Here is a 27636-nt window from a genome sequence, read left to right on the forward strand (position 1 = left end):
TGTTATGGGATGGTAAATGTGGATATAATTTGATAGTAGCTGTTAAAAGTTTTAATTTCTTCAGAAACGAGAAAATACAACAGTAGAAGTGACACATGAAAAGATGTTAGGTGTTGCTTGTGCCATAGCAGAGAATGGGGATGTTGATTCAAAAAAAACGTAAACATAACCCCCATTTTCAAGAAGGGGAAAATGGAAGACCCAGGAAACTACAGACCAGTCAGTCTCAGCCCTGTGTCTGGCAGGATCATGTGGCAGATTCTCCTGGAAAGCGTGCTAAGGTGCATGAGGTGACAGCCAACATGGCTTCACCAAGGGCAAATCATGCTTGACTGATTTGGTGGCCTTCTATGATGGGGCGACAGAACACATGGATAGCGGCAGGTTGACATTGTCTACCTGCACTTGTGCAAGGCATTTGATACTGCCCTGCGTGACATCCTTGGCTCTAAACTGGAGACACATAAATTTGATGGTTAGACCACTTGGTGGATAAAGAATTGGGCAGATGGCCAGACGCAGAAAGCTGCGGTCAATGGCTCAGTGTCCAAATGGAAACTGGTAACAACTGGTGTCCCTCGGAGGTTGGTATTGGGACCAATCCTGTTCAACATCTTTATTGGCGACATGGACAGTGGGATTGAATGCTCCCTCAGCAAGCTTGCTAACAACAGTAACTTATATGGTGCCGTCAACACACTGGAGGGAAGGGATGCCATCCAGATGGACCTTGACACGCCTGGGAGGTGGGCCAGTGCAAACTTCATGAAGTTCAACAATGCAAAGTGCAAGGTCCTGCACCTGCACCAAAAGAAGTGTGACCAGCAGGTCGAAGGAGGTGATCCTACCCCTCTGCTCTGCTCTTGTGAAACCTCACTTGGAGTATTGTGTACAGGTCTAGTGTCCTCAACATAAAAAGGACATAGAACTGTTGGAGCAAATCCAGAGGAGGGCCACGAGGATGATAAGGGGTCTGGAGCACCTCCCGTATGAAGACAGGCTGAGAAAGTTGGGGCTGTTCAGCCTGGAGATGAGAAGGCTGCGTGGTGACCTCATAGCAGCCTTCCAGTATCTGAAGGGGGCCTACACAGATGCCAGAGAAGGACGTTTCATCAGGGACTGTAGCGGTAGGACAAGGGATAATTGATTTAGACTTAAACAGGGGCAGTTCACATAACATATAAGGAAGAAGTTCTTTACAGTGAGGGTGGTGAGGCACTGGACTGGGTTGCCCAAGGAAGTTGTGAATGCTCCATTCATGGCAATGTTCAAGGCCAGGTTGGACAGAGCCTTGGGCGACATGGTCTATTGTGAGGCGTCCCTGCCCATGGCAGGGGAGTTGGAACTAGATGATCTTAAGGTTCTTTTCAACCCAAACCATTCTATGATTCTATGATTCAGTCTACAAATAAAATGTCATGCAGTTTCAGAAAAAGGAAGCTTAGCTGATGTAATGGCAATGTTGGACATGCTGTCACTGTTTCTGCTATTTTTTGACCTTGTCTTCAAAGCCTTGGAGCTACACAGATCAATCCCAAGCTCCAGTTGAGGGCCTGTTCATACCCTCAGATGCTTAAGAACACAGTTGTCCATTGCATGAAACTGTAATATAGAAAATTAATATTCATCTGCATATATATATTTACCTCATATATATATTTACCTCCTATAAATTTATTGTATATATATGCATTATTTCCACATTGGGCTGTGATATAGCTTCCATTATCTTGCTTCCAGAAAAGTTTTTATTAATCTGTTTTATTATTTTTAGGCACAGAATTTCACTTTTATAAAAGGAGACCATCTTTGATACTAGGTGAGGAATCTGTATAATTCTGTATAATTCTGTATTCCAGACAGAAGGTATTTTGCAAGTGGGACAGGAATAAAATATTAGTTATTTAATGACTTTTTACTGACATTTTACAAGCAGTGATGTTGTTTCAGCTGTTCAGAATACAGAATAAATGTGTAACATAGGGGTGTTCCATAGGTATAAGATAAATATAAATATATACAAGTATATATAAATACGCATAAAATATTAACTATAAAAATATATATAAGATACATATAACTAGAACTACAAATATAGCTATAAGAAAAATAACCCCAGATTTTTCTAATTTATCAATAAGGCATTGAATGAGGAAGAAGTTTCACAATGGGACTAGTTTCAAAAGTAGTCTCAGGGTTATTCATAAAAACAAGCCTTCCTAATCCAGAGGATGTTTCATGTATGACTTGAATAAGATCTTACATACACAAGTTCTTATTTGAAGATATTTAATCTGAAATTGTTACAAGAATAAGATAGAGTTTTCCTACTAACAAACTACAGAAGGTAACCACACTGCACGTTAATTTTTCCCTCTACTTTATGGAACTGATTTTTTCCCCAATTTTTATATTAAGCAGCAACCTTAGAAATGACCCTGTACAATGCTGGTTTTTTTTGACATCTTGTATTGTCAGCTTGAGTAAATCAGTAAACACATTTACGTTGGCATTATTACCATTATTCTTATTGACTCTTACTGAGGCCATTGATCTAAGTAAATTGATGTTTAGTAACCTCTGAAGGCTGGTATGATAATTTTGCAGAAGTGTCCAGTGAACTGGAAAGGTGCAGTTTCCCATAAGGGTTAGATGACGGGTAGTAAAATACTGACCACATCCTTTTTTCTGGTCCTGTAGAGAAGTCTGTGGTTTTGCCTTTACAGAAATTGTCAACTTTGGACTGAAGCAGAAGCAGCTGTGTCTATCTGAGCAAAGTGTGAGTTAAGAGGGAAGGCTTTAACTAAGAGTGTTTCATGTTCTGGAGTCCTCCCTCCTGGCAGAGATCAATCATTCTCTCTTTCTGTGCCTTGAGTTTTCTCTTGATTTTTCTTAACCACTATAAACTGTATCCCCACAGTAACAGTCTTACACTGTGGAGCTTTGGATGAAAAAGTTCTTTTGTTTGAGAAACTCACTTTTGGTAATGGTTTCAAACTTAGCAGCTATTGTCAAGTTTAACAATCTGCAAACTGCATTTCTCTGTCCCTTTTGCATGTTTTGGAAAAGGCAAGTGAAACACTTTGCTGCTGTCCAACCACTTAAGAGCAAACTTGAAGTGTAACTAAGTAGTGAAACACAGTCCAGAAGTCCCTGTGCAGATGTAAGACATTCTAGAGGAAGAGTCACTTGCCATGTGAGCCAGGGAAAAGTATGTTGCACACCTCTAAAGAACAGCGATGCTTCTCATGTTTCACAGTCACTAGGCTCATTTTAACTCTTTCAGCCTCTTTGAGAGTTTTCTATGCTGTTTCCAGCCCCACATGCAATCTGGAACAAGACGTACCTTACTGGGAATTAAAATGTCAGATTAGCAATTTCTCCACCATTTCTCCTCATCTTCTGCAAACACTTTTATGTCAGTTCCCGGCTTTCAAAAACATCTGGAATTGATGCTGGAAATAACACTCCTAAGTGGCAGTTGATACTTGATTGACAATATGGAAGTAATTAGGTGAAGCAGGAAGCAGTTTTCCCTGTTTCTTCCCAGTAAATTGCAAGGTCAGCTTTGGAAAGTCAGTCTTGTGTTCAGTAAGGCCTTTCTTGTCTAGCATTTATCACAGCAAAAATGTGATAGTGTGATAAAAGGTGGTTTTCTCAATGGACAAGATCCTGGTAGGTGCTGAACATCTCTCTATTGCTAAGAAGATGGTATTTAGCATATGCCTACAATAGTTACATTTTCAAAAATAGCTACAATTTACAATCACAGCAGCAAAATTACATAAGATGGAGAAAAATTTGTATTTGTGCCATGGAGCTTCCTAGATACAATTTTTAGAATTACTTAGGAGCTAAAAACTTCTGGGATTTCTGCTTGTCTTAAGTCATTTAGGTTCTTGGAAATTTTGCTTGCCATCTATGTTGCAGATGTGGTAATAAAGGACCATGTGATACATACAGGGAAAATGTGGAGCTGGGAGAATGAAGTATGAAGCAATTAAAAGTTCATTAAATGGGCTGGTAGGTATCTGAGACAAACCAAGTAAGCCCTTCTCATTGTAAAAGAAAAATGCAAATAAGCATCTCATCTGTGTAAATAGTAATAAAAATGCAATGTATAAATATTTTCTCTGTTGTAACTTTCCAACTTTTGTAGAGAGGCTTCTTCTAACCTTCTTTCACATGTGAATTGCCGCAGGGTTCCTCAGGTAAAATACTCGTAATACAGGTTGTATACGAATTCTATCTGTACACAAGAACCTTGCATAGTAAAAGCATTGGCTCATCAGTACACCTTTAGGCACTTGCCATACTACTCACAGATGCGTTTATCTAATGATGGATCCTCAGATGGAGAAATTACAAAATTTGATCTATGGTCAGGTTACTATTCCTTCTGAGCATCCCACATGCTTTATGTATGTTAGATAATCGACTTAATATCCTCTCTGAGATGTAATGACTATAAAAATTTTTATCAGGACAGGGGGAAAGTGCACAGTCAAACTGTAGCACATGGACAGTAACTGCAGCTTCATTCCAACCTTGCAATCATACAAAGAGATGTCCCTTGAGAGAGGTCAGTGAGGACACAGGTCCCAGCAAGTGCTCATCATGTCCAGTAGGCACATTTTTCCTCAGAAATTTAGTCTTGGTTGATTAAAACAGTGGCTATATTTATGCAATTGATCCTTGCTTAGACCCTGAGTAGCAGCAGTCTTGTCTGCACAATGGAGATGGTGGAATTTTTAGCTCAGAGATGAAATTAATTTACAGACGTTAATGAGATGCTCCGATTCTGACAGTACTGATGAGGATGGAGGCAGGTTGCAAGGCAGGGCAGGCTGTCAGTGTGATGATCGACTGCACCTGCAGGGGCCTCGCACTGTATATTGTCGGTAATTAGCAGCAACATCTGAAGGGCCTGTTCACTGCCATCATGCATGCTCCTTCCTCCTTAGACCTCAGAGCTCATGAATTACTTAGAGCTCTCCTGCTTGAGCACAATCCTTGAAGACAGTGGTTGAGGAAGCTAGCCTGCCCTGTCCTTGTGGATCAGTGGTTCTTCCTGGGGAAGAAAGAGCTGGCTTCAGCTGTATTCTGATTTGAAGTTTATTATGTACATTACAATATACCTTTTTTTTTTTTAATTGCCTGGTTAGGAGGGCAAATTTGAGGAGAGTGCACTTAAAAAAAAACAACAAACCCACAAAAAACCCAGCCTAAACCAAAACAAATGCATGTGTCCATCATTATTTATCTTCTGTCAAAAAAACCTGTGAATAATTCCAATGTGGTACTTAAATACTTACTGTATTTCTACAAAATGAAACAAAACAAAAAACTCACAACCATACAACCTCCAAATCCTGAAGCTTTTGGCTTATTGTAATATTAAGATTTGTACAAAATAGTTTGGCTGTGATTGAAAAGAAATTCCCCTTCTTTCTTCCAAATGACCAGTCCTCTCTTATCAGCATGACAAAGAGGGACTGGGGCAGAATTTGTAAACAAGGGAAAATACTGAACACAGATTTCTGTGGTTTTGTTGTGCACAGTTCTGTCTTTGTTGCTTTACTTGTGGCATCAGTTCATACTTTTGGCCTTGTGTCCCAAGATAAATACATATAACATGGATTCCTTATTTTTAACTGGCAAGTGGTGTCATTCTTGTGAAGATGTTGTCTCTGGTTACGATAATTTTTAACCTGACTGTTGATTTAAAGGCCTGTGTTGAATAGCAAATAATTTTTGTTGTGTAGGAATGATACCAAAATCACATATACAGTATATGAGAAAAAGTGTTCTCATCCAATGAGTGTGGTAATGTTTATAAACTCTGAATGCTTATAAATTACTTGGGTAAGGAGTTAAAATTTGATGTAAAATCCTGAAAATATAAAGCATTTACCTATCAATTATTATCAACAATTTGGAGAATTTATTCAGCTATCAAATTCCCTCATTCCTTATTTTAAAGCAAAAGTGTCCAGCAGGCATAAGAAGGGTCATCTTGGAATTTTCTTGAGCCAAAGACTGGTAACAAGAGCTAGAAGCTGGATAGCAAGCTGTACGTGTAATTACTGTCTTTGAAATCACATTCATACATGACTATATTCATTGTCTTTCAGATGTAGACATATGTTTAATGATCAACATGAGTGTGCAGTTCTAATGTTTATTATAAATTTCTTCCAAGTTCTTGTTATAAAGCATTAAAGGAAGAAAAGATCTAAAGAAAGTCTGTTTGGCGTCTGCAGCAGACCATGAAACTCAGCATTTCAATAAGTTCAATTTCCCAGCTTTGGAAAGGTGATGTCTGCAGTGGGAAAATGAATAATGTTAGAAAGGAAATGCCGTTGTATCCCATTTTCTGATCTAAAGAATATAGAGAAGCTGATCACACAGAAGGCCTGTGAAGCCTGAATGAAGTGTCAGATGGGGCCTGATTAGGACAGAAAAACATCACCTCTCATAGTCTCTCTGCTGAACTTGGAGTTTCCTGCAGTCAGAATGTGACCAATAGTTTTTCTACATAGGTAGTGACTAGGACTACAGAGCTAGGTATTTAGAAAATGTAAAGCTATTCTTATCAGATCAGAGCTACATGAAGGAGAATTTAATATTTGTATTGTTTGTATAGAGATTTATCTCAGAGCCACTTCTCTCATATATATTATTTCCTCGTCTAATCTAATATTTGCTTGGAATCTTCCTTGTGTTCAATACTTTTTAGAACTGTAATAAATAATCTAATTCAATTTAGAAAATAATAATGTTTTCCTCCAAATTCTAATAATCCCGTGATACAATCTGTCCCAGTTATAGTAACATGTAGTAATTTCCTTTCCTTTTCAATTTCTTTTCCCAGTTCTTTTTTCTTTTCAATTATTTTTTTTTTTTTTTAGAAGAGGTTCTTTTGTTCAAAGGGTTTGTAACGGGTTGGCAGGGCTTTTTTGAATTCATGGTTTCATCATATCTTTTTCAATTTCTTCCTTTCATGTACTAGATATTACTCCTGAAAAATTATGCATAATCACTAATGGATATTAAGTGCTACCCAGTATAAATTTTCATTCATACTTTTAAAGATATATGTGTTGGATGTCCTGGTTGTTTCTTCTGCTTGGTTATCTTGTGAAGTGCGTACAAAAGAGGACTGTGTGGATTCCTCCACCCTTTCAGGTACTTAGGGAAGGAGCTGGACACTTTTTACTAACACGCAGACAATAGCAGACCCCCAATAAAATGGATCAATTTCATCCTTTAGTGTTTCTTTGCAAGACTAATGTTAGTATGAGATATTTCTCTGCATAATCCTGAATGGTTCTTACTGTTGTATGGCTTACTTTCTCTCCTAGATATTTTTGGAACCTCTGGGGCTCAAGTTTAAAGAAGTCAGTCCAGCCATCCTCTGGGTTGTTTGTAAGGTTGCATTTACTCTTCATACAAGATAAAACCATTTATTTTTTAATATAAATTACCAGATTCACCATGAATGATTATTGATTTCTAGAAATAGCTTGGTATTTTTACTAGCTGTTTTTTAATGGCCTCAAGGTTGTGGAGAGAAATGAAGGAAAATAAGTTGTGGTAGTTAACATCAAGATTTATAAAGTGTGCTGTGCCAGCCGTGTTTTCATCTGGGACAGTGGTTAATCTCCCAGGCCACTCAGACGTGGACTGAGTGAGAACCATCTTCTTGGACATGAACACTGAGGAGAGGAATTTGTCCTTGAGACAGTGTCAGCATAGTTGGTAATGGCTTGAGCTTTCTCAGGATTAGATCTTACTATATGTTCCATTTTCAGAGAAGGTGTTAAATTACTTAACCCTATGGGAAATGCCACTTAGATGTTTTTCCAAGTGAGGCAGGCTGTATTCTAGCAGTGATAGCTCATGCAAGCAGCTCTTTTATAGACATCTGCTATGGTTATTTTAGCTATAAACAAACATCCCTCTCTATGTGTTTGGCTTTCCAAAATTCCTTCTAACACTACACAGAATGCATGTTTGCTTCTCAGTTGGATCTGGACCTTGGCTGACTTTCTACTGTGCATACCATGAATGCCAAGCCACATGCTGCCAATTTAGTAGGCCTTCCAGAGGTGTTCTCCATTTGTCCCTCATCCAGCCTGTCTTTCTTTCTCAGCTCTGGGCATAGATATCAAACTAGCTTTGTCACTGCATCCACAACTTAGGGGCGTGTGGTGCTCAGAAGTTTTAACCCAGTTTCTCCAAATTAAATCTTCTGCTTCTGTTGAATGAATTATCACTTCTGTAACACATATTCCCTTTTCATCAAAGTGTGAGCGTCAGGTAAACATTGTCACAGTTTAAATTAGAGTGGTTTAAGGGAAGTTTTTAACTGGAGTAATTATTTTAAGAGTACTACAGATGTTTGTAATTTTAAAGAGAAAAAAAGCAAAAAAATTCAGCATAAATTGTAAAACAATATACCACTATAAGTGTGTGTGGATGTACATATTACATGTTCAAATGGGATCTAATCTCTTCTGACATCTTTTATGACTACTAACAAGTTTGGAGAAAAAGTGATTTTCTGAAAAAAAAAAAAAAGTAGCTTTGTTAACGGATAGATCTTTCGAAGAGTAAGCTCAGCAAAACTGCTTCCCAGGATAGTGACTCACAGCTTAACTTCCTGTCATGATCTTATTCTATAAAACAAAACAACGTTTTTCTTTTCTAAAACAAAGTAAATTTTACTTAATATTTCTTTTCATTGTTGGGAGATAATTAGAAGATCAGCAAACCACACTGCTGAAAAGCTCTTTATCTTTCTGGAGTTTTATGTCCTTCTGCTAGCAGACTTAGTACTGAACTGTAAAATGGCTATTATGATAAGAACCCTATTGTTAATGAATCGTGGTATTATTATTACATCGTTGTTAAATATGGTTTACAATAACAATTATGTAGCAAGATGAGAAAACACATCCGTTATAATATCATAGGAGTGTATCCATTTAGGCCATGTACCTAGTCATTAAGCCAGACAATGGTTGATCATTATCCTGCAATATTAAGTATGCTTATGTCACTCATCATAGAACAGAGAGAACATTCAGGATGTGGTCATGACACCTGTATAGTTGGTTCAATAATGAGACCAATGCTGTGATTAATTCTATTCAGTATGGAAATATATATAGGAGATGGTTGTCTTAGAACTGCACAAAGTTTAAACCTTATTCCCAAATCTGTCCTCTTCTGTGTAATAATGACTAATAGTAACATATATTTTGCTTATTATTCATGGTGCATTAGTGATGCATTCATATGTGCATCAGACTGAACTGACAAAGAGAAGACAATATACTAAATTTTCAAAGCGCCTAAAAGCCTCAGAACTGTAGACTTTGAATGAAACTTTGTCTTCCAGGTATTCGTGGCTGCTTTTGATGACAACTGTAACAGCATGATTGCAGCATCCGAACAACACCAAGCAGAAATCCCTGAGCTAGCAACAGTCTAAGTGAGGGAGTGAGGGATCCACACAAATGAGGAACACACACTTGCTGGAACAATGCAGGTGTATTTGCCTAAGCAAAAAAACAAAAACAAAAATCGAAAAGCCAAACACCCAAGCAAGAAAAGAACCCACCCAAAAAGAAGCCAGACCACAGGTTTCTAGCCTGTACATACTTAATCCTGTTTTAATTGTCTGTGAGTTATTCATTAAACATATACAAGCATTATATATGTATTAACATATATAGGTATTTCCAGAATTGAGTTTGTGCTTTCAGGAAAGCATTTGCAAAACTAATCTAAAAGTATGAATGCATCTTTTTCTAAAAACTATTGAGTTGACCAGGCTTATATTTGATAGCTCTAATGACAAGATATGAAAGCTTGTCATAGATGACCAAACAGTTGTGGAGAATTTTTCTTTTTTTTTCCTGAAACATTCAAATTATGATCCATGTTCCTATGTAGCAAAGTTTAAAGGCCCACTCTTTTTAATATTCCTCAGTCTTTTTGCTCTGCAACAATGAACGACACAGTCTATGGAGGTTATTTGGGCCCACCCATATAAATATTGTCTTTAGAGGAACTTTACTACCACAAGACAGTAACATCAAAGTTGTTGTTTTCCTTCTTCTTCCTACCACCCTCGCTTCATTCTTACAGAATTATACCCTGCTGCAGATGGGTATTGTTAATATTTCTATGCTAGATATTCATACACAACAAAAAAAATTAATCTCTTTATGTTTACCTGCACTGGCATATTTAAAGATTGTAAGTTCATGTAGAGTGACTCCTAAAACATAATCAGAGAAGAAACGTAGCTAGACATGAGGACAAGATGCTGGAGAATATGTGCTTAAAGGTACCTGCTCTCCTTCTCAGAACAGCAAAATTTACAGTCCAAAGACCATCTTAATGTACTGGTGTCCTGAAGAGGTGCAGACTTTTTGCTGTAGCTCTTGCAGACCAGCCCAGGTGGTAGAAATTGCAGTGAGGAATATGGAGGCCTGCACATGACACAGATCTGTCACATCACCCTAAAATGTACATGATGATATGAAGACTGAACAGGAAATCATGTCTGCAGATCCATATGGCCACAATCTGCCAACTGTAATGGTTGATGAAGGTAACTAGAGGTTGTCAAAAAGGTGACTGTCTCAAAAACCTGATGGTTTGCCCAGTCCTTCTGTGCAGCTTGAAGTGTAACAAAAGCATACATATACACCTGTGACATTAAAACTAGCACCCTTCATGGAAGGAGTGGGAATAGGACGTGCTTAAGGTTTTCTTCTTACATAGATATGTCTCTGGGTATACATTTGACATACTCATGAATTTCATATGAATTAAAATCAGTCATTTTACACAGAACACAATAGTAACTCATAATGATTGATGGGATACTTAAAATAAAGTGTTAACCTTTTCTCAAGTGTCTAGGTAACCTGATATCCACTTCATCAGTAATATTCTCTGTACTGTATTTATGTAGATGAATAAAAAATCAATTGGGTATTTCATGTTGCATTTTTATGTACAAGGCTAACCTTAACTGGGTGCTGCAGTATGAAAACGCTGTTTTAATTTGGGATTTTACAGTGCTCGACTTTAATATTGGAAAGATGTAATGTATTCCAGATAGCCACAATGAAATGATAACCAGCCATGACAAAAAAATATACCATCACTGACCACAAAAATATTTAAAGAACGAATATGTCTCTTTTGTTGTCAGAAAAGATTGTTGAATTTTGCTTCAGCAACTCAGTTGTGGACTTTGATAGAATGATTCAGATAGAACTGTAGTTATAAACATGAAGAACAAAACCTTAACTCTTAATCTTCTGCAAATGGTCATTTGCAATGAAAGCATCTTTTTCAAAGAACTGACAAAACTGAATTATTTCAATATTTAGAAATTGTGGAGAAGAAGGGACCTTCCACATTGTCAGCTAGTTGGTTGTTTAAGTATGCAGAGTGTTTGATTTCTCTCTTCTGCCCCTCTTCCGTCTGAGCTCTGTTTTGTACCCACTATAATCAGTGGAATTCTGCCCAATGCTCTTCATATAATCCTATACAAGTGACAAAAACTTCTGGATACATTCACCACACACCAAATTCTACTTTGATTCTTTCCATTCCTTCTAAAAATGCCTCTGGTTTCTGACTCCATTACAGCAATCTTTTATACTATGTACAGGCAATCAAGTTTTGCTGAGAATTCTCCTTTGGGCTAAACATGTCATGTTGCAGTGGAGATTTCATCGCATAGAGATGCAGAGAACATGGTAATGATAGACTGTGGCATTATATACCTCTCTTAAATGGTGGGGCATGGGATCCATGACTTCCAGTTTAAATTCCCAAATATGTTAGCTGGGGAGGAGGTAGGAGGAATCAAAGATGCGCGCTGCTAAGTACAAACGTAATCTACATTTGTGAGGTACCACTTGACAGCAGGTGATTTTGGAGATTTACATCAAAAGAATAGTAATTGCACCTAACTTCTTTGATCTGAAAACAGAAGTGAAAACTGGACACATCTGGCATATGTATAAACACCGCTTTTGCTTTCTGAGTTGAACTGACCTCAAATAACTTGAGAATTCCTTCGTATTCTGATGTTTGTTTGTTTGTTTGTTTGTTTTAAAAGTCTGCCTGAAAGCAGGAAAGCAGTATAACTTTTTTCATCTTGTAAGGAATGAAATGATAAAATGGAAGAAGAGTCGAAGAGTCCTTCTTCTCTGGTATATTTGCAGTCCATTGATGCCAATGAAACAAATGGTGAAAACCAAATTCCAAAGCCAAGTTGAGCATATACAAGCTGTGCTAACTCAGTTCAATATCTGTTGAATATGACTGTGTCTGAGTTAGCAAGTTCTAAAAAAATATTACATTCTTTTCCCCAGTGGGTACTTTGAGCTGCCTATTTGGTTGAGACTTGCTTGCTTTATTAAGTCACAAGGAAGATGAGGAAGTTACTGCAATACATGGAAGAGAAGAAAACCTAGGATCTTGCAGCTGTTACTAGCCCCAGAAACTAGCTGAAACAGTTTCTTCGATTCTGCCTTGCTAGTATGACAGCAGTGTGAATAGAAACTTGATAACACTGTGTATGTACGTAGGTTTATATAAAATTGTTATTCCTTAAATAAATTATTGGAAAAACTTACAGATTCTCACTAAGACATGATTGCTACTGGCAGAATGCATTTATTTGCTGTTCATTGTGGAAAGTAACTTACCTAGGATTCAACTTTCTTGGGGAAGAAGGCATAATGTGAGTAATTACTGCCTGGTCATCTCAAACCCTAAGAAATGACTGAAACAGCTGTGATCTGTGATGCACACATGTGTTTGGATTTTTTTTTTTTCTTTAATTTATTTTTTGGATTTATTTTTTTTTAATAGCATGCAGTCCCTTACTGTCATTTTCCACTTTCACCGAGAAATCAGTTTATTTTCTTTACCATTCAAGATTTATCTTTGCATATCCAATAATTAGAAAAAAAAAAGTAAGCAAATGCTTAACTAATCAGCTGTTAACAATCAGCACCAGATTACACTAACATGCTTTGGAAATCAAATTGGGCTGGAGGAAATCCTTAACAATTCATGAAGTAGGTAGTAAATCTAACTGACAAAAGATGAACTTCTCCAGCACTGAGACAATGAAAGTGGTGTTGATCTATACAGCTGCAGATGTGGCTCCAGGGTGCAATCTGTCCAGCTGCTCAATATCAGTGCTGCCACATGGGCACTGCAACAGAGAAGATAAATAATAAACCTCTTAGTCAGAGAGATAAATACAATTGGCAGCTGCTAATTTTCACACCAAAGGCCTGCTGGTTACCATTATTAAGGAAAAAGAGTACTTCTGTGAGTTATCTGATGAACACGAGTAGAAAAAGAGTGAAGATTTCCGTCATTAACACTGTTAAGTTAGGCAAGGGAGCAAAGATTTTTGAATTTCATCTTCTAGCTTCTAATTGGTTATGCCAAAGAATACCCTAGAAATTAATGCTGTGCAAGGAATTTAGATAGAAGTGCAAAGTTTAATTCCACTGAACCCAAACTTAATGAAAGCAGTTTATCCCGATGGTGAGACTTCTGGTTTATGAGCCTAGCAGAATTTCATGTATTGGTCTACCAAATCCAGTATGCCAAAGGAGGTGAGCCATTTGTCTTTCCTCCATGGTTAACCCAGAGGAAGTCTGTGCAATGATTTTGGTTACGTATCTGAACCATGTGAGAGAAGAATCAGTATGCTTATTAAAGAACAAATGAGTAACTATTCAAGCCATCACAGGGTAACCATGGGGTGTCTTAAAATATAGAAGGCTGAAATGGTTTCAAGGTCTTATATGCATTTCTGGAGACTATCGCTCCAGATACTTTCTCTGCTGAAGTGCAAAAATCTTAAACCCGGCCATTAAATCCTGAATTCATTAATGTAAAGCTTCTCCCCCCAGAAACCAACTACTAAAAAATTTTGCCAATTTTCCCTTTATAGTTCTTAATGAAAAGAAAAAAAAAAGCTTTCATATTTTGAAATAATTTCTTGCATTTGAAAAATCTTTGCTTCCTGTGATCCATAACACATCACTGACAACCTTGCTTTGCTGGCTAATAGGAAATAAAATTGGATGTATTACTGAGGTTTAGTCAAATAATATTACAATGTTTCGCCCTTAATTTTGTCCTGGAGCAAGAGATTGAAAAGCTACTGGTGTAAACTTATCAAAAGGCCTGAGTGTAAGCTTTAAAAATTGAATAGTAAAATGAAATCGTCTGGCAGGCAGGTGGAAGGATACTGCCTGCAGGACTGCGTTTTCTGGTGCCATCCAGAGAGATAATGAATCCTATGGAAATTGATTCATTAATATTTCATTGAGTCAGCTCCAGTACAATTCATGAGCTGCCCCTAGAAATTCAATAAGTGAATTCAATGAGTTGCAGAGCTTAACAAATCTGGAGCAGAAAGTAAAAATATTACAAGTTGGTAATTACCATTGAAATTTTCTGTGTGAAGTGAGCCTTGGCAACAGTATCTTGTGGGTGTATTTTATCTTCAGAAAAGCCTAAACCAAACAGCTGCAAATGTGCATACACATGTGCACTCAGAGAATTATGCTAAAGTAAAGAAACTTTGAACTGGATAGCATTCTGGAACAAAACTTACCTCTTAATGCTTTGAGTTGTTTGAAATTAGAGCCTGAGCTGGATTTGTGTTTTTCAATGGTAGTTATCTTTATAATGGGCTCTTGCTACCTAATACCTTGGCAGGTGCAGTTCCAGAACCCAAAGCACACACCGTGACATCAGCTTCGCTATTCTATTTCCATTGGAGAGTCTGTGCAAAGGAAAAGTTTTACCCAGCAGCACACAATTTTGCTACATTTTGTGCAATCAAAGGATGTGGGACAGATGTGAACATTTAAGCCATCTTGGAAGAAAGGATAACCACTGAACGTGGTATATAGCTGAGGTTTTGGGTCAGAAACACGTGCCAGTAGCTCAATTCACCAGACAGAACTGGCATCAAAGGGACTGATTAGGAAAAGAGATTCAAATCACCTTGTCAGAGCTAAATAATTGGTCTTTGAGTGTCCCTAAAAAGGAACTGATAAATAATTTTATTTTCACTTTGTATCAGTGTCTCCAAGACCATGTCTAACTAACCTTTATTGATGTCTTCTAATTAAGCCATGCTTGATATGCTTATGCTGCAGTGATGCATACTGAGTGTGCATGCTAGACGTTCCAGATAAAGTAATTATGCTGTTTGTCACTGTCATGATTAATGTGTGATAGCTGTTATGACAGCTGTGCCACTGTTTTGTCACAACACGATGTTCATCCATAACAAAATTAGTTGTCTCAATCGAAGGTACACTCTTGCTGCTATTTCCCTAAGAAGTCAACAATGAAGAAAACTGAGAAGGAATATTACATGAACTCTGTGACAAATAAGAGAAATGACATTTTTGTTTTTTCTTTAAATGATGATATGGCTTGCCTGCATTGGAAATGCAGATAGCTCACCTGTAGGAAACACACTGTCACACAGAGCCAATCTGCCACTAATCTAACAAATAAGGTCTTTCTATGTGAAGAGATTGCTTCCTAATTTGAACATACCTTGTCAGGCAAAGCTTTAGATGTTATCTAAATTAGCATTGGTTGTAACTTTCCCACCTGTCAGGGGGAGGAGGGGGAGGACGAGGTTAGAAAGGGGAGAAAAAGCAAAGGCTGTATATAACAGATCAGGGGAGGTGCCTCTTCACCTCCCTTAGTAGCCAGTCAAGCATAGCAAAATAACCTTCTCTGCATTTGCTCCCACACTTCTTTCTGACACATGCATACACCATCTAATTGACACCCAACTCCAAACTGAATTTTAATTAATCTAATTAAATACTGGCATTAATATTACCTAATATTATTTCTTATGAAGCCCTGAAACTGGATTTTAACAAGAATTAAAGAAAGTGATGTGAAGAGACAGATGGCTAAAAGAAAGCATTATTTCATTATACTGTAAGTTTTGGTGACTAGCAGACTGCGTATGTTGTTTAGGTGCAGAAGAATGTACTTTGGCTTCTGCTCGCTATCTAAGGCTGTAAAATGTGAGCCTTAGAGTAGAAAAGCGCATATCCTGCCAAACATGCAAATTTATATTAAAAAACTCACATACACTTAAAAGTAGAAAAGACCTTTTTTTTTTTTATTCTCATAAACTCATTTGGAAATGCTAAATATCTGTTTTAATTGTACCCTATTTTCTCCATGATTTAGTTTGCAGGAGACACATGTGGTATATTTTACCGCCCTAACCTACTCTCAGATGCAGAGGAAAAGTATCCACAGTGTTAATTATATTTTACTTCCTAACCAGCATAAAAGAAACTAACTCAATTACAGTTACTACTAGACATTTTATGTCAAATATCATAATCATTGTGTACTGCTTTTTGCAGCTCAGTATTTATGTCTGAGTCACAGTGGAATGTTTGAAATCATCTGTAAAAATGAATCTTTTTTTTTCTCAGTTGGTAAACGAAGATGCATTAGGGAATTTCTAATTCAGTTTAAGAAAATATTCAGTAGAGAGCCACTTATTTTCTTTCCAGTCATCATTTCAAGACTATGCAAAGATTTGCTTTTTGTTGCTGTTAGAAATAAATAGCATCATCAGTGGATGTATGTGGCACAGGTCTATATATTCATGTGTTGAATGAGTAGGCTGAGACAACTGCATAAATTTAAGTTAGATTAGAAAATGATTAAGATAAAATATCACAATTTTTAAATAGGTTTTTTTTTTAAATGTGTATGAGATCATTGAAATATATTTGTATCACTGCAAATACATACATACATAGAGTAGTATATGATGGATACTTCTGTAAAATAAATTTACTTTAAAAATTAAACCGTAAACTGATGGATAATCCTAGATTCACATACATTATATTCTAGTCTTTTCCAAAGGCTACATCTAAATTTGTGTAAGGAAGAAAGTCCTATTTTTTAATAGAGAGTCATCAGAGCATTATCATAAAAAGTAACTAACAGTGTGTGCAATTTTCCTATGACGACGGGACTCTGGCTTCTGCAGGTATAGGACTTGTCTTACAGTTTTTGCTTATATCAGTCCAGCTCTAAGGAAAAATATAGAAATTCTTCTGTTAATCCTCTCAGCAGTAATTGTGGCAATGGTAAGGAGGACACTGTTCTTATGAGTTTTAGTCTGGACAATGCAGTACTTCAGATTAACATAAGTTAAAACTAAAATTCACCCTCCTCCCCTTTTTGCCTATAAATATTGAACATTTACAGTGGCAAAGAAAACTTCCTAAGCTGTTCAGTGATATTTAAAAATATAGTAGAACACTTGACAGAAAACATTTTTCACAATTAAAAACTCTAACTTTAAGTACCAAACACACCCTGAAGTGAAGACAGGCCAAGCACCGCTTTTACTGAGGGCATCAACTACTTTTTATTTTCATTTACTTAGTAAGCAGATTATTTTTGAAATTTTCTTCGTGTAACTCTCTAAAGGCAATACTTTTAATTTTCCTGTAACTGGCTTGGAAAATAGGTTTTAAGTCTGGCTTGGAAAGTCATTTTTACATGAGAATTGTCAATTCTATTTTGATGGCAAAGAGTAGTTTTACACTGTTTGAGAAAAAGAATTCAATATTTTTCTGAATCACTCTGTATTGAAATCTCAGTGCTCTCGCATGACTGTGTCCTCATCAAGTTCAAGTGATATGGTAAACTGTCATTTTTCTGAAAGTTACTGTATACTTCTATCTTTTTCAGAGTTTATGTGAAGTCTGTGTATGAAGAAACTAGACAATATACAAGAGAAATTAATTACTTTTTTGTGGAACGTGTTGAGTACCATACTACTTCCTCTGATTCGGTGATGTTTTCTCGTATGTACTTCAATGACAGTAAGGTTCACACATGGTACAACTTTCTATTTCCCATCTATTGGTTTCCCGGACTTTATGAAGCATTTCTGCAGCAAGCATGCAACCTCTCCGGAAGGATCTATGGGAAAGGCGATCTTGATTAATCTCTTCCACAACTGCATTCTAAGCCATTGTTTAGAATGAAAGTTACGTGTAGGAACACCTGTAAAGATGCATAGAGGCAAATATACGGTAAGTAGGACTGTGAATCTCAATTACTGACTATTACAGAGCTCTCTACTCACATGAAGACACTTCAAAAGCTTTACTGCTAATTGCTGATTACATTCAACTTATCCATGTGACCCCGCCACAAAGGCAGAATGATAAACATGGACATACCGTGTTTCAAGGAAATAATGTATTTGCATAAGATGAGTCAACTGTTGAAGTACAGGGCCCATTTTAAGTGACATTTTAAAGTACCATTTCTCTTATATTTAATTGTGTTGTCACAAGTGCATGTTACAAAAGGTTTGCAGATCCAGGCTTCTGCTGACATTTGTGACCAATTCATTTCAAATTTTTGACTGTCTTCTGAATCATACATTTATTATTATGTGTGTGGAATGAATGTAGTGTCCTGCCTATCCTTGGGGTAGAAACAGAACAGAAGGTGCAGTATTAGCAGATAGAGCTCTTTGAACATCCACCCTGACAGCATTAGGATTGCTGTCTGGGTCTGATGAGGTGGGAGCAGATTTTGCATCCTGTAGGACCAATGTATTGATTCCAATGAGAATGGTAAGAGTCCTTCTCTGTGACTGTTGAGGATAAGGTAAGAGGTGTGGTATGATTACTTCCTAGCTTACAGGATTGTCTGCATTTCCTGTAAACTGTGTACCTCAAAAAGGAAACCAACAGGTACTGCTTTCCTCAGAGTAGCCCAATCCTCTCACTCTTTATCCCATTGCTTGTCATCTTCAGCCAGAACAGAGCAAGAGCAGTGGAACATCCTGGAGTGAGCTGATTTTCTGAAGGATGGCATGCAGCCAATGTATTCACCCTGTGAGGAGAGAAAACCATTCAGAAAGAAAAAATAAATGTAAGTGATTTGCTTGGGAACAGAGCACAATTGTCAAAAAGAACACCTGAGGCTACAACATGGCAGAACTGACCCAAAATATCTTCTTGTATACTAAACCTCTAGTGCTTTACTTGGAACACTAGTACTTTCCATTTAATCCATGGAAGTGACTAGAGAAATTCTAAATAAATTGCAGGTTTGTGATAAAAATTTAGAGCTTGTGCTCGTATGATGAGTACTGTATGAAGTGTAGTTTCAATCCTGAAAGTAAAAGGTTTTACTGTTGCAGAATGTCTACCAGCAAAATAGTGAGGTTTGATAATCATGTCTGTTAATGACAGGGAAATTAGAGACAACAGACTGTAAATATCAGGGATGTTAAAAAATACTTGCAGCTGACTTTACAGTCATGTAATGATTGTAAAGCAATGATGCTTCCTGTTTAGGGTCAGCTTTCTAGGAGCAAGAGAGCAGAATCTGAATGCATTTAATGAGACAATGATATGAATACAGTATTTTTAACTAGTGACATTCCAAGTCTAGAAACGAAGTGTGAAAAATCTGAATATTAAACAGTGATTTGAAACAGCATCTAAACAGCTCTATGTTTAGCAATATAGGAATATAATAACAAAGGAAACAAACAAACAAACAAAACCAACAGAAAACAACAGACAAAAGTAATTTGATACTTCAATAAACCACAAATGGAGAAACCCCAAACCAAAAGAATAAATTTCTCCTATTTCTCCTTACTTCAGTTCTAGACAACAGGAAGACTAGCAACATGCAGTGTCTCTCTGTTGTTCAGAAAAACCTAGAAAAACATCCATTAACCAGACTAGAAAGACTCTAATTCTTGGTTGACAAACTAGAATAGCCTCTATGAATTCTTTGGCTCTGGGCTGAAAATGGTGTTTAACTTGCAAGCACTGTCTCTGATCATTGGATGATGACTTTCAAATAATCTAAGTTTCTCAAATAATATAGGTTACTCTGATTTCTGTGAGTAGGTTGTAACTGCTAAATCCATTTTACTGTCTGGCTAAATGTAAGTAAAATAACAAGATTTAGTTATTTACTATCTACAGCAGACAACTAAATACAGCATGAAAAACATACCCCAAACCATCAAAAGGTCTTGTATATTTACAGAGTATAACAAAGCTACTAAAAAATCATATTTCGTTTCATCAGGTGAGTCTGTAGCTTAAGTATCACTTTAATGATTTCAGACAGGACAGGCTTACATCTCAAACAGCATGTCCTACTACACACTAGTGTTTTAGGTCAGCTCATAGGGGAAGTGAGACCATAAGTGGTCTGTGCAACAAGCTCAAAACAAACCAAAGAGCTGGAGTACAGATAGGCATCACGTATTGCTTTCCTGGAGATAATAGGAAGTGGCAGCAGTGGAGAGAGGCCCTTAGCAAGCATGTCACAGCACATTGATCATGCAGAGTAAGAAATGCATTCTCATTGCTGGGATTGTTAATGAGGAAAATATTGTTTCCTGACCTTGCACCTGCTTGAACCTTTGCTGTATGAAAATCCTCAAGATTCAAAATACCTCTTGTTAAGGTCCGAGAAAGTGGGTGCTGGTGGTCATGTTTTATTTTGCTTTTAAGGGAAAGATTTTTCCTTTAAACTTTAAAATTTAAACTTGGATTATTTTTCCAGACTATGACAAAATCTGAGGATTCAAATTCAGAGTGACCTTCCCCATGAGCACATTGACTGCCTGTTCTTGATCTGGTGATTAAACCTAGAGACTTCCTGCCAGTGTTGTCTTTGCCCAGATACTATTGCAGATAGAAATGTTAATTATTCTCAGATCACTTGTGAAGAGGCAGCTTTACATCGTTACCTTGACATTTTAACTCTATGAAGCAAGGTCACAGATAATGCCATTGAGTATGCGTAGTCTGTTGCCAAGGTTGATGAGCATGTACTAGAAGCAAATCTAAACGTTTTCCAGTTTTATGTATTGTACTAGATATATCTGCTCTTCGAAGACTGTTTTACTCTGCTGTTTTACTCTGTTCATGGTTTTTGTGTCTCTTTTAATTGAAAACAAACAAACAAAAAAGAGAGTAGCTGAAATGCGAACTTTTTATAGCATGCTCACATTTTTCTCACTTTCATCAGGGTATTATGTAAGGTTAGCTCTGATCTTCTGAATATGAATATGCTAGTCTTTTATGTTATGCTTAATTTTGAAGAGCAAGGCATATTTGACCTAGTCAAAATGTTTGCTTAATGCACCATCTTCCTAGTACCTCATCTAAACCTACTTCCATGACACAGTATTATGCTATGTAGATGTACCCTCAGTGACTGGAAAAGAAAATGAAAAGAAGGGAGTGAGAAAAAAAAAAAAAAAAAGGCTAAGGAATTTAATTATTTTAATTTACTATTTTCTTATTTTTCAAAAACTTCTCATTAGAATAGGTCAGAATTCTGCCTCTGATCTTTTACTTCACGTAGATTCTGGCCCTAATTTGACTTAGGTACAGGTGGACATTAAATACATGAAAATATACTAATAATCTTCATTCTATTGCATCAGTAGAAAATGTGGCACAACCAATGTCTTTTTCCACATTCTGTACAATATTGAACAGACATTTCGTAAGCCTTGGCTGTGAGATGACCTGACATATCTTAGCTGAAAAGAACACAAATAACTTTCTGGAAGGACAGAACACACAATACTTTTTCTGGTCTTTCTGAGGTAACTAGGTTTTGAAAGACAAAGTTAAGTGAAACTCAGAGCATGCACAGTAATATCTAGGATTTACTATTCCTGTAAAACCATGAATGTAAGTTTCTTAAAAGAGTGGATCTTTGTTTTGAAGAAATCGTGTGTATATATATATATGTATGTATACACATGTAGGTACATGTATGTATAGTGTGTATGTGTATATATATGCACTATTCAATGTATAGAATAGTGTTTGTGTCTATATCTACTTGTGTCTATTCATCTTATACATATAATGATATATACATAGGATAATTTTAAATAACTTGCTTGCTAAATGAAAACAGGCTACAAAAGGACTTTGAATCTGGTAAGCAGTAACAATAACAATTTCATTTCTCAGAGCAAATGGTATTTGTCTGCTCTGTAGTCATGCAACAATCCTTGTGTAAAGACAAAGGAGCACACAAAGCAGTTACTAAAGTGTGTCTGGAGTTCCACAAACTGCAGATCTTATCCTAGGGCAGAAGGTGGTAGAAGTGACATAGAATCTTAGGCTGTAAACTTGTAATCTGTTTTATATATATTAAAGATTACAGAAAGTGTAAGCAAACCTACATCTTCTGAATAGTTCAGAATATCCACACTTCTGTCAATATTTAAGCCCATCTGAATCTGTGTGTGATTCCCCAAAAATAACAAAAGCCTAAGTACTGAAGCTATTAATTTTGTTCCAAATTCAAAAGCAGTTCTATTACTACTATTAGTAAATCACTCATTCTCTATGAGATTCCTGATTATGATAAGCTGTAATATCCCAATGACTGGCAATGAAGAGCAAATGCAACACTCTTACATAATTGTTGTTTTCATACCCAGTTTACAGTACACAAATATTTTCAGGCCTACTAATCTAGCCTATTAAAAATCATGGCGGTGTGGGTTTTTTTTTCCCTAAACACTATGGTGTAATGTATCCATCTTTACAGTTTACATTGGGAATGTAAACATTCCCAATTTCTGTAAATGTGTACAAAGTGTTTTCATTATATTGGGCAATTCCTTTTCCCTCTCCACCAAAACCATGAATAATATTACTTCCTGTGGAATAATCTTTGTGTAACAGGAGTGGTTTTGTCACAATGAATTTTTTTGTACTTCCTTCCAGTGGTCAGGCTATGTGGCGTCATCGCAGGCTGCTGGGATGTCAAAGGCTGCCAGTCAGAAACTGTCATTGGTCAAATCTGAGTCCATGTCAGGACTGTTATGCAACAACTGCTTCCAAGTTTTGCTTTAATACCTGGGGTTTGTGTTACTGGTATTAAATAAAAATTCTTTGCAATGAATTTTAAATGAAGGAAAAGCTCTCACCAGAGATTTGTTAAAAGCAGGCTAACAGTTGTTCTCTTTCCCCCCACCTCTCCTTTTAGTAGAAGGGCTTTAAATTATATATTAACCAAAAAGGTAAACAGAATAAAACGGGCAATTAAATATTCATGGAAGATGTAGTGGAATTATCCTGTGCAGCACTTAAAATGGCCTGAATGATTGAGCTGTGAATTGCTCTCCCTTAGGTATTGAAAAATTCATCAGCACTATTTAATAAATGTTCGTATTCGTAGCCACTCATGTTTACACTACAGCACTTCCAGGAGAGTGCTTACTAAAGAAAACATTTTAATGGAAGGTGAACTTTCCTGTACAATAAGTCACCTTAAATTATACAGACTATGTGACAGAAGAGACAAAGAAATCTCTGAACTGACAAATGAGAATTCTGTATAACTTAAAAGCATCTTTTCTTAAAGAGAACTGCCCATGGATTGTTAAGGGCTTTCTGAATCCAAATCTATTTTGAAGATTTAAAAATTAGTTTTGTTTGCATTTTAAAAATATTTAACCTTCACTGCCCATGTGAGATTGTCCTCCATGATGACTTGGGTAAAGGATGTGATTATTACTGGAAAGCCACCTTCCTGATCTGGAGGAAGGAAAAGAGCGGTAAAACAAAACTTGCATCAAGCATTGAAGTAGCCCTTCTCCAGGTGACACTCTGTAGGCTCAATTTCCATATGCAGGATATTAGTGGTATTAAAATATTCATCAGCAAATTTACTGGGTTAATTAATTAATTCACTGCAAACCCTTAGAAAATAAACAACAAATATTCCTGAGTACTTAGGGTATTAATATGGAAACTAGCGAGGTCATAAGAATGTCCATGCTTTATGTGAGGATTTTTTGCCAACATGTGATTCAGCGGCTACTCCAGGCTGGAGACAGCATATGGTATTAGACTCCCCCCTCAAATTCTCCCATTATTCCTGCTGCTAGGCATGGTGGGGAAGAAAGCAACATACTTTCTATTTTCTTGAGGATTGTGGGGGACATGCTCTTAACAATCCAGTGACTGCAGCTTACTCTACCTTTTTATCTCTCTTCTGCTGCTTGAGGTGGGTTTATTGTACGCATTATTTTCTTCATTAATGTGTTCAAGTCTGCAGCTAAGGGGAATGGTGGAACTTATAGGTAGCATTCAGATGCAGTGTTAGCTGCAAAGCACTATGATTTTTGTCTGTCTTGCTAAGTCATTGATCCAACAGAGGTCCCTTCTGACCTTCATGACTCTCTTCATGATTCTGCTCATTAATCTCTTCATGATTCTCCTTGCAAAAAGCATGATATCCCATGTTAGTTAGTTTGGTTCACTCTGGCTGCTCTAGACATGCACTAGAGTGGTTTTGACTGAAATATTTGGCTCCTAGTGAAGTTGTTTTGGTTGTGGTGTGCAGGTTCACTCAGTAGCTAAGTACTTGTGTTGTCTTGGCAGTTGGATGAAGTTTAGAATAAAGTAGTGGTTTCTGTTACAATTTAGACTGAACACTGTGGCAAGTTGACTATACTGCTAACAAAAGACATATTGACAGCATGGGTCTGCTGACTATTTTCTGAAGAGAGATGCTTCACTGAAGGTTACCATGGTTGGAGGCCAGATTTGACTCAATTGCTATACTGTAAGGGAACTAAAGTAGATGTTAGAAAGTAATTTTTCTCCTGCTTGTGCAGTTTTTCTCTGAAAATTAAGTCAAATTCAGCCATGTTAAAATTCAGACTTAGTTTCCACAGAGTGTTTCTCAGAGGATGGGACACTATTTGTAAAACTGTAATAACAACATTTCCCGTAAAATAATGATGTGCGAGTTACACTGTAGTGCTGAAAGGATAAACTTCTCAGCTCAAAGAGCTACCCAGTGGAGCTGTGTCAGACAAACCGGATCTAAGAAATCCCACCACTCCCTGTTGCTGTCACAGGGCATGTTGCATGCACAAAGATGATGGTTTCAAACATAGCATGAAATAAAAACAGAAGTTAAAAATGTTTACAAACTTTGAGAAAATCTTATTTATTTTTTGTTCTTCTCATAACTAACTTCTTAAAATGAAGTGTTTAAAACTGTGTGAATAGAAACTTTTCAAATAGTCAAGATTATTGTCTAACTGCTTTAAAGAAGTCCTCCGCAGAACATCTTGTTAGAAAGAAGCAAGCTAAGTACATTAATATACATTAATAATATGAATATATGAAAGAAAATCAAAGCTAGTTAGGATTTATTCCTCAGTGGTAGCTCAGAACCCCACCTGGGAACAGGTTACAATAAAGTATTTCTCAGGGGATTAAAGCTAATGTTTTTATATATCTTTTGGTGGGTATATGGAAATGTTAAGGGAATTGTAGATCTTGTTAATGTAGTGCAGTGTGTAGCTGTGGTGTGGGAGACAGAGATGAAGCATAATGACACAGACGATCCCAGATGCTGTGGCTGAATTACTGCTGACCGCTGTCACCAAAGGTAAAAGAAAAAAAAAAAATAAAAATTACCTCTAACTTGAATCAGGTTAGTAGAGGAATGAAGGAAAAACAAACTTGTTAGTACCCCAGATTAAAACTAAGTTTTTGTTTCACTTTGATAAAGTTTAACATGATGGAATAAGCTGAGTTGTGCTGTCTACACTGCTGGTTGACGTGGTTTAGCTGATTTCAGCAATTTCAGTTAGACTGCCCTGGTTAGGAGCACAGCTTGTCTTGTGTTAAAGGCATATGCTCACTCAGAGAAGATTTAGATGAAAAAGACTTAATGCTCAAGCTTCAACAAAAACTACACCACAGGTGATAAGCAGCTTTTCTTCCAGAGCAATATGTTAAATTTTCAGATAAACAGACAAATAAGGCCATCTGCAGGACTGCCATCTATTTTCGCTGATCAGTGGCTACAGATTTTAAAGCCTATGAGCTGTAGTTCAGACAATGTTCTGATTTCTTTAATGGCAAGACAAGTAATTTCAGATCAACTCCAGACAGGCTCAATGAGTTTGGCTCCTAGATCTGTTGATAGAGAGGACAGGACTTCACAAAGCTTTTTCGTCAGTAGAGAATCCGTTCTCTTAACAAAAATATAAGTTATGGAGATAGGCTAACCAGCACCCAGTTGAATATCAAGTAAGCTGAGAGTAGACAACAGTAAGAAAAACAGTGTGTCTGACCTGTGCTGTTCCTTATCCCAGAAGTAAGAACTAATGGAAGAATACAGATAGTGGTGATTCCAGCTCTTCATAGAGCAAATTTATGTCCAAAGGTTTTCAGGGCCCTTATCACCTCATGTATTTCTTAAAAAATTAGTTGCATGAGTTTAATACAGTTCAGACCATAGCTTCTTCACAGAAAAAGAGTGTTCTTGATTCCTATTAGTTAATTTGTCCTATAGATGTGCTACGGTTTTTCTGCATTCTTACTTTCAATACTTATTTCCTAACTGGTCATCATGTATGTCTTTATAAATGTTCTCAGATTGGTTTAAACTGGATTTGGTTTAGGCAATTTCAATTCAATCCTTAACTGAAGTGAACTTAATTTAAAGTAAATTAAGAGTTTCTAAATGCCCAAAGTTTAATAATTAGTTTTTTACTTTAAAATAATTAACTGATGACTGGAAGAAGGGTATTGTAAGCCCCATTTTCAAGAAGGGGAATATGGAAGACCCAGGGAACTACAGACCAGTCAGTCCCACCTCTGTGCCTGGCAAAATCTTGGAACAGTTTCTCCTGGAAAACATGCTAAGGCACATGAAAAACAATGAGGTGGTTGGTGACAGCCAACATGGTTTCACTAAGGGAAATCCTGCCTGACCAATTTGGTGGCCTTCTGTGATGGGACTACGGAACTGATGGACAGGGGCAGAGCAGTTGACGTCATCTACCTGGACTTGTGCAAAGCATTCGGCACTGTCCCGCACGACATCCTTGTCTCTAAATTGGAGACACATCAATTTGATAGATGGACCACTCAGTGGATAAAAAACTGGCTTGGCGGCCACACACAGAGTTGTGGTAAATGGCTCAGTGTCCAGTTGGAAAACAGTAATGAGTGGTGTCCCTCAGGGATCGGTGTTGGGACTGGTCCTGTTCAACATCTTTGCCAGCGACATGGACAGTGGGATTGAGTGTGCCTTCAGCAAGTTTGCTGACGACACCAGGCTGTGTGGTTCGGTTGATATGCTGGAGGGAAGGGATGCCATCCAGAGGGACCTTGACACACTCATGAGGTGGGCTGATGCCAACCTTATGAAGTTTAACCAAGCCAAGTGCAAGGTCCTACACCTGGGTTGGAGCAATGCCAGGCATAGCTACAGGGTGGGCAGAGAAGAGATTCAGAGCAGCCCTGCAGAGAAGGACTTGGGGGTGATGGTTGATGAGAAACTTAACAGGAGCCGGCAGTGTGCACTTGCAGTCCAGAAAGCCAGCCATATCCTGGGTTGCATCAAAAGAAGCATGACCAGCAGGTCAAAGGAGGTGATCCTGCCCCTCTACTCTGCTCTTGTGAGACCTCACTTGGAGTACTGCATACAGTTCTGGTGTCC

At 37.2% G+C, this 27636-nt stretch overlaps 1 long non-coding RNA gene across 1 annotated transcript; it reads right to left on the reverse strand.

The window, feature by feature from the left end:
* Window positions 1-593: 593 nt before the first annotated feature.
* On the reverse strand, window positions 594-27269 carry LOC115600793. The gene is made up of 3 exons (XR_003989156.1): window positions 27245-27269; window positions 24994-24998; window positions 594-664 (listed from the first exon to the last, which is right to left on the reverse strand). It is a non-coding gene; the product is annotated as an uncharacterized LOC115600793 (long non-coding RNA).
* Between the last annotated feature and the right edge of the window lie 367 nt (window positions 27270-27636).

Source organism: Strigops habroptila, chromosome Z (genome assembly GCF_004027225.2).
Source record: "Strigops habroptila isolate Jane chromosome Z, bStrHab1.2.pri, whole genome shotgun sequence".
NCBI lineage: Eukaryota > Metazoa > Chordata > Aves > Psittaciformes > Psittacidae > Strigops > Strigops habroptila.